The 8,037-nt window shown below is 40.1% G+C and overlaps 1 long non-coding RNA gene and 1 pseudogene across 1 annotated transcript; one reads left to right on the top strand and one right to left on the bottom strand.

The window, feature by feature from the left end:
- The first annotated feature begins 1,929 nt into the window (after positions 1-1,929).
- Positions 1,930-2,492, top strand: LOC103651018 (uncharacterized; annotated as a pseudogene).
- Positions 2,493-4,177: 1,685 nt separating this feature from the next.
- Positions 4,178-7,751, bottom strand: LOC103651019 (uncharacterized). The gene is made up of 9 exons (XR_004857321.1): positions 7,329-7,751; positions 6,545-6,651; positions 6,409-6,454; positions 5,718-5,820; positions 5,518-5,634; positions 4,731-4,896; positions 4,586-4,648; positions 4,396-4,444; positions 4,178-4,261 (listed from the first exon to the last, which is right to left on the bottom strand). It is a non-coding gene; the product is annotated as an uncharacterized lncRNA (long non-coding RNA).
- Between the last annotated feature and the right edge of the window lie 286 nt (positions 7,752-8,037).

Below are 8,037 nucleotides of genomic sequence, written 5' to 3' on the forward strand. Positions count from 1 at the left end.
TCTTCGACCGGATCGTTCTCTATGCGATTGCAAACATACATACATCCATCCACATTTAATACAAAAGAACAGTACACCATACAAGGGAACAAATAAAGTGAGTATGCATCAAGTATGACATTCCATATCGCATTTGTTATGGTTAGAAAGAAACGGGAAAGGGTCTCGCAGGGGGTTAAATCTTATGCACTAACGATCAATTACAATTGGTTCTTAACAAAAGAATTCCGTTATATGCACTAGTGGGAACCTAATCATTTTAAGTTGTTCAACAGCGCACGAGATAAACAATTAACTACATAAATCAATTAGCATAACGGATTTTTAAATTAAGCTTCATATTTCAATAACATTAACAATGATTAGCCTACCTAAAATAAAATAGCTATGATCACAGAAAGTAAATAAAATAAAATAATAAAATAATAAAAAACAGAGGGGGGGGGGCGGTTGAACCGGCCCTAGGGGCGGTTGAACCGGCCCTAGGCAGGGCGGCCGGGGCGGCTGAGCCGGCCCGGTTGAACCGGCGGCCAGGCGAGCGCGCGGGGGGGGGGGGGGGGGTCGGGGTGGCCAGGCGGCCGAGCCGGCCAAGCGGCCAGGCGGGCGCGCGACCAGGGCGGCCAGGCGGGCCGCCGAGGGCGGCCAGCGGGGGGGTTGGGGTGGCCGGGGGCGCGGCCAAGGCCGGCCGGGGGCCAGGGGCCAGGCGGGCGCGCCAGGGCGCGGCCGGGCGGGCGGCCAGGGCGAGCCGGCCATGGCGGCGGCCATGGCGCCGAGCGGCGAGGGGAAAGGGGAGGGGGGGATGGGGGGGGGAGGGAGGAGAGGGGGAGGGGGCCTCACCGGCGACGGGGACGGGGACGGGGCGGGGCGGCCGAGCGGGGCGGCCGAGCGGCGACGGGGCAGGGGGCGGCGGCGGCTTAGGGCAGGGGTAGGGGCGGCGCTAGGGAGAGAATGAGAGAAAATGAGAGGGAGAGGGTTTGGGGAAAAAGGGGAGGTGGGGGGGGGGCGGCATGGGCCAATTGGGCCCAAGGGGGGGCGCCAGGGGCGGCTGGGCCGGCCGGGGTCGGCCCACGGCGCGGGAGAGAGAGAAAAAGAGGAGAGAGAAAGAGAGAGAAAAAGAAAGAAAAGATCTTCTCCTTATTTTCGAAATCCGATCTTCCTACATGAATGCATTTGCACTTTCAAAGCAATCAAAAGAAATGCAAGGTTCGGCATGGTGCATCAAACAACATAAAGTATTTAGGGTTTTTCTTACACGGGAAATCCAAACCGAATCCCGCTAGAACTTTGGAAAAGGCCAAGGTTTAGCGAAGGGAAAAAGAAAAAGAAAAGGTAACGCCCGAATTTTGGCGAGTAAAGAAAAGAAAAAATTCGACTGCAAAATTCGGGGCGTTACAGTATGTATAAGTAATAGTTATTATAGCACAAAACTGAAAAGTGACACTACATCAAAGTTATTGCCTTTATGAACAGGAACAGATGCCATATATCCTTTAGCATTTCAACCTTGTGTAGTACTATCATCTTAAAAATGAACTTTGACTAGGATCATCAAAGTTACTGCCTTCAGAACCAATTTTTATTAACAAAAGCTTATTAAAACTTTGACCAGAAACCATGCAGTGTGTGTCTGACTACTGTACTAAGTTTAAGTTCTTTATTGTGTCGTTACTTTTGAATCTATGATCCATTGGTCACACACTGATGCCTTGATTTAGTACCATCCACCAATTGTTTATGTTGGATACAAAGGGAATCAAACACTAAGATAACCTTTATATCAAATTTTGTTTTAGCTCCACCGTTCTTAACAGACATGAACTTGGATTACTATCTTATCTGAATTTTGAGTTTCTCTGGACCTAATTAGATATCCTAATTTGTTTCAATTCTTTTGTGTTTCTGGAGACACATTAACATCCTATACCATGCATGGCCTCTCTGCCTTGTTCACAAATAAAGTTAAGCAAAGTACTTGTCAGGAGGAAGTTTCATGAGAGTGGACATACCAATTTGCCAAGGCCTCTTCACTGGAAACCCTTGCGACCAGGCCGTTTTGAAAAATCTTGTGTTGCAATGCACCAAGAATTTGTCATGGGAAACATCTCTTCCATATGCCTCTGCAGAGGATGATGCCAGCATCATCAAGGGAACAGGTGTTGTTGAACCTATTGATACAGAAGAAGCTCCACAGATTCCAATCCTCCAGAGTGATGAAGATGTTGTAGAGGTGAAGAATGAACCTTCTTGGCATCTTAAGGCATTTAAATTGCCAATGTCGCTAGTAGGGCCTTCAATCCTGTTGGTTACGGGTATAGTTCCAACTTTATGGCTGCCATTGTCTTCAGTGTTTCATGGTCCCAACATCGCTGGCCTTCTATCTCTAGTCGGACTTGACTTCATTTTTAATATGGGAGCAATGTTGTTTTTCCTTATGGCTGATGCATGCGGCCATCAAGAGAACAGTATTTTTGACCTGAAAAGGCAGATACCAATTTCCTACAGGTTCTGGAATTCGGCTGCTACCATAGTAGGCTTTGTGGTTCCATTTGCCCTGTTTTTTGCATCTCGCAGGGGCACTCTGCAGCCACAACTACCATTCGTTCCATTTGGAGTGCTGCTTGGACCATATCTTTTACTCCTATCTGTACAGATACCTGCAAAAGATTATTTTCAATAATACAACAGTCAGAAAAATCACAAATTCAGGGACTTCTATTATTAAAGCGGCAAAGTTAATATAGTAATATCCATACTTCTTCATTTTCTTGCAATAATGTTTATATTTCATTGGAACGTAACCTTCATATAAGGAGTTACATTCCTTGAGCTGCAAAAAGAGAAAAACAGCACATATAAGCATGCAGGCCTCTCAGGAATGAAAAAAATATTAGACCAATGGTTAGAAAATTATGTTTCTGAATACTTCATCTGTTCTTTTTTCGATAGGAAATGTTATCACCTATGTTATTTACTCTTGTAATCGAAATCCTTGGGCATATGGTGACTTTGGCCTTTGGCTTCCAGTCAGGGGAGCCTACAACCCCTTGCTGCACATGCCTTACCGCATAGGATTTCTCTATATGAAGATGACTTTGTTGTTTTCCTCCTGCCCACAGCCAGATAGAGATAACCGTGGACATCATTTGTTTATTTTGGTGAAGCATCTGTTCTCAAAACCAATGTGTAGAAGAGCAATGTGTTTCCTATCCAGAGCTCGAAATTGGATATTCTTGTTGTGAAAGAAAAGCAGCCATGTGAGGTGCTCAATTTCCCTTGTAACTTGTAGGTACCTTGGTATTCCCTTATCTTTGAGGAAATCAACCAGAGCACAATTACAGCCTCTAATTGATAAAATTGCTTGCCTTCTACCACGTCTATTAGGAGCTTTGCCGTTGTTGGAGTGGATCCAGCTGTTATGGGCGTTGGTCCTGCTGTGGCCATTCCTACTGCAGTGAAGTCTACCATCCTTGAGGTTGGAAACATCGATCTATTTGAACTGAATGAGGTACGTGTTTATTGCCTTGATCACCTTCTTCTCTCACCTATTTATCTGTCATACCTAATCACTGAATCATCCATGCTTGTCTTGATACGTCTCCCAGCCTGTCTTGATAGTTTGCCCTCTAGCCATAAAATGACAAAGAAATGCTTAAAATGGATTACTGGTATATTCCTAAAAGAAGAAGAAAAAAGTCAGTGAATAGTGTCAAGCACTAAGGTATATAAACACGTACCCCCCTAGTATGATAAAGAAATGCTTAAAATGGATTACTGGTATATTCCTAAAAGAAGAAGAAAAAAGTCAGTGAATAGTGTCAAGCACTAAGGTGAAATCAGATGGCTTATAAAAACAAATCGATAAACAAAATAATTGTATTTGATTACTATTACTTCACATAATCTAAAATAGGTATATGCCCGTGCGTTGCTACGGAATCAATATGATAAAATCCATAGATATGTAAAAACAATAATTGTTATTCTATATTCTTTCTAGCATCACTCATATTGGATGTTTACATACTTAAAAGATATAACAAAATGTCCGTTCATTGCTATAGAGATGAGCGCGAATGTGGTTTCAAGGAAACAACCATACAATGCAATACTTAAATAGAAAATAACAATTAAAAATCTACAACAAAATATAACGTAAAGATAAATAATGTATGAAACACCATCGTAGAATAACATATTTACTCTTTGACTCTTTGTTGATGGTTCCAAGTGCAGGAGTACTTGGAGAACTGATCCTGAGTCTCTGACCATCAGAAAGATGCACTACTGTCGATCAGTTTCAACGATGCAAAAAAAGAAATGACGAAAGAAACATAGGCTGCATGAAACTTCAGTAGAGCAAATGATATTAGAAACATAGCATAAAAAGTGAATAACCTTGTCAGCAGCTGCTTGTAGCGTGACATGGTCACCCCATTCACCATACCTGGAAAAGATTATTTTCAATAATACAACAGTCAGAAAAATCACAAATTCAAGGACTTGCAGGGCACAAATGACGTTTTAACAGAGAATGTGAATACCAAACCAAAAATGACTCAGACAAAAGAAAACAGATGTGACTTACATGTAGCAACAAAGGAATGCGCCAGATATTGGAAACATCATACAAAGTGATAATATTTGCTGCCTGCAAAAAAACAATGAAGAAATAACTTCCTGGAGTGAAGTGTCTACAACATATGAAGCTTTGAATTAAAATGTTTCCCTACCGGAACATGGCAAAAATGGGAGAGTTTCTCCTTCACATTTTCCTCTCTAATTCCTTTTATACATAGTTTTAGTTATAAGTACTGTCAAGGGACTCTTTTGACAACTGAATCCATGCTTTTGACCAGAGCTAGAACTCTCCTCCTAAATGTTTGGCAAGCTTGCTGTCTGAGAAAATAAAGGATTAAATGTCAAGTATCCGTAAGAAAATAGCAGGCCCATTTCCTCGCCAAGCAAAACAAATATCTACATTACCTAAATCATTCTCTACCAACGCCATTGAGCCACAAACAAGTTGACTGATTAGAAAATGTTACAGGCCCCAAAAAATATTCAGCTTGCATAATGGCATTAAACTGGCCATTATACAACCACATATCATTTTTCATCATCACACTACTTTAATCATATTCTGATCAATAATTTTGCTAATATAGAACAAACAAAATTTTGTTAATTATATTCTAATTAATAGGCTTGCAGGTACCACCACACCAGGAAGTAGAACAACTCAAAACATTCATAAAACATAAACTAGGATGCGTGTATCCCAAGTCCCAACTTCAGTCTCAATTGAGTTATCCACCTATGTTTTGCCACTAAATAAATGCATGTAAAGCCAATCATATCATATTTATTTTTAGGACTGGTAAAATTAGGGAAGCTATCAACACTCACATCAATGCACCGAACATCCAAATTCACTAAGAATGTAATATATACATCTGTAAATTCCCACAGAGCACAGATATGGTCATAACATTGCAAAGTAACAAAATTTTCTGTTACCTCAATTGGATGTGAACCTGCAAGAGCATCCAACTTGAAACCTATTGTAGATTCCTCTAGAAACTGAGTCCAAACATTCCATTCAGGAAAGAACTGATCTGCAGCTAAGTAAGACACCTGCAGTGGAAAGAAAAATATTATATGAACAACATAAATTATATAGATCTTTGCAATTACTTATTTTTGTTCTAATTTATTACCCAAGTCGCAAAGCCCTCATTAAGCCACATATGTCCACCATTCCATTGTGACAAAATTTCCAAACCATTGATGAGCTAATTCATGAGCTACAACAACTGCAACCTGGATAGAGAAATATACAAATAGCAAAACATCATTATATATAGTTGGTGTGACAACACATGGGAATAAAACAGCTACTGCAAATTTGATCAAACCACTACAAAAAAATATCGCATCTTTCTGCACTAATGACTATTAAATTATTTGGCAAAAAGAAAATTGATGTGCAGTCACGTTCAGCATTGTCCATTGTGGCCTGATTCAAATGGTTTTACATGTCATGAGAAGATACATAATTACACATTATCAACTTAGTATATAAGTACAGTAATTGAAATAATACAATATAGCTGATTCCTAATAAAACAGCTACTCCAGATAGTTATACAGCTGAACAAAGGTGAAGAGAACAGAGTTAACTTCTTATGTAATATAGCTGATTGTAACACAAGTAGCCTCTTTGTATGAGTCCTCACACAAAGACAATGTATGCAGATAAACAGAATAAAAACCTTGTTATCTTTAGGATACAAATTTGAATTTTTTGTAAAAGATGCCAGCGTCCCTTTTAAAAAATAGCACCATAATGAAAGAAATGTGTATAAAAAACAGCAAGAGACACCATTTGACAAGCAATGCTGGGGAAACCTGATGAGAAAGTGGTTTAAAACCTGTACTGTATGCACCATTAGGACTGCCATAAAATAAGAATTCTGCTTGTTAGAATATTAAGAGCAATGGGAGGCTGAAAATATGGTTTCATCAGATACAACAATGCACATACCTCCTGCAATCAGGAACCCCAGATTCAATGCTGGGCGCGTGCTTCTGGGCAACTGGCCCTAATCGTGGTGATCTCCCTCTTAATGTTTATTTTTGTGGCCTTGGTTCCTGCATGGGTTCCGACTACCGACTGATGACCTCAGCGAACAAGCAAACACAGCCATGGATCAAATGAAATTAAGTCCAGCACGCAGGTGATTAATTGGAAGGCGAGGCACGCCCAAGAAGAAAACCAATCTTTGGTTGCGAGTTGCATTTTCTAGAATGTTGCGTGTTCGAATAATTTCATTTATCAAGAGCGTTTATATATATATGCTGGATTGTAATAAAAAAGATTTATAAAGCTATTGTCCTGACAATGGAAGCGTGGAGCCAACCTATGCCTCTAACAGGGAGACAACACCTGCTGCTAGTCTATTTGGTTGACAAGAAATGAGATAGTTTTTGAAAATTGTGAACTTAAAAATTACCTTGTGTAGTACCTAAAACACAAGCTTCAAAAGCATACAAAGTTCGAAAAATAGATAAGTGTATTAAACAGTCAAACAAAGTAGTCAATCTGATCTACACAAGGTACCAGAGGAACTAATTACTAATCAGCTAATTTGATGTGATGGCGTACAAGATTTTGAAGGGTGGCGTTGAACGGAAATTAATTAGATGTCTCACCGCTGCAAAAGCTAAAAGACAATGCAAGACGACAAGACCAATAAGAATCAACAATTTGTTATATTGGTCAGAAATATCAGCATCAGGTAGATCACCATATTAGGGTAGCATACTACCTTAAAAACAAGTTATTACTTTCATCCCAACTATTTGCACCCAGTTGACAGCATTTCCAGTCGCCTTGGACATGAACTCTTCAAATGACTGTAAATACTGTTGAGGTCACAAGGGCTTTGCTGCAACCTAAACGATTAGAATAATTGGCAGGTTACAAAGAAGGCATGAAGTCTTTGAAGGCCTTCCACAGTCAAAAGAGTTGAGAGAATCAATACGGCAATACCTTGTGTTTGCAAAAGCATGAGATGGCAAGTGGGAGCCCAGAACATAATTGAATAACTGTATCAATTTTGAGATGACAAATAATGGAACAGTGCACATGTTTGTAAAGACATAAAGAATGCTAGTAGCATATGCTTCAACTTTTAACCTTCAACTTCTCAGTCGCAACTGCAAGCTGCTTCTGAAATGTTTGAATTTGTTCTTGCTGCGTACTGTACGTTTCCTAAAAATAGAGAACAATTTATGTCCAATAGTTACAACAGGAGACATGAGTATAAACCTGAAGCTACAAACCAATGCAGCTCGTGCAGGTCGATCTGGTTGAATTGAGAATTTTCTTTAGATGCAAGAATACCAATGTGGCTTATACCACATCAATGTGCCACATAAATATTGCACAATGTGCCACATATTTGTGTATTTTTTTAAAAAAATGTGAGTATAAACTGTTAAGAAACTTTGGTGCAGAATCTTTCATATTCTTTT

Source organism: Zea mays, chromosome 3 (genome assembly GCF_902167145.1).
Source record: "Zea mays cultivar B73 chromosome 3, Zm-B73-REFERENCE-NAM-5.0, whole genome shotgun sequence".
Classification (NCBI taxonomy): domain Eukaryota; kingdom Viridiplantae; phylum Streptophyta; class Magnoliopsida; order Poales; family Poaceae; genus Zea; species Zea mays.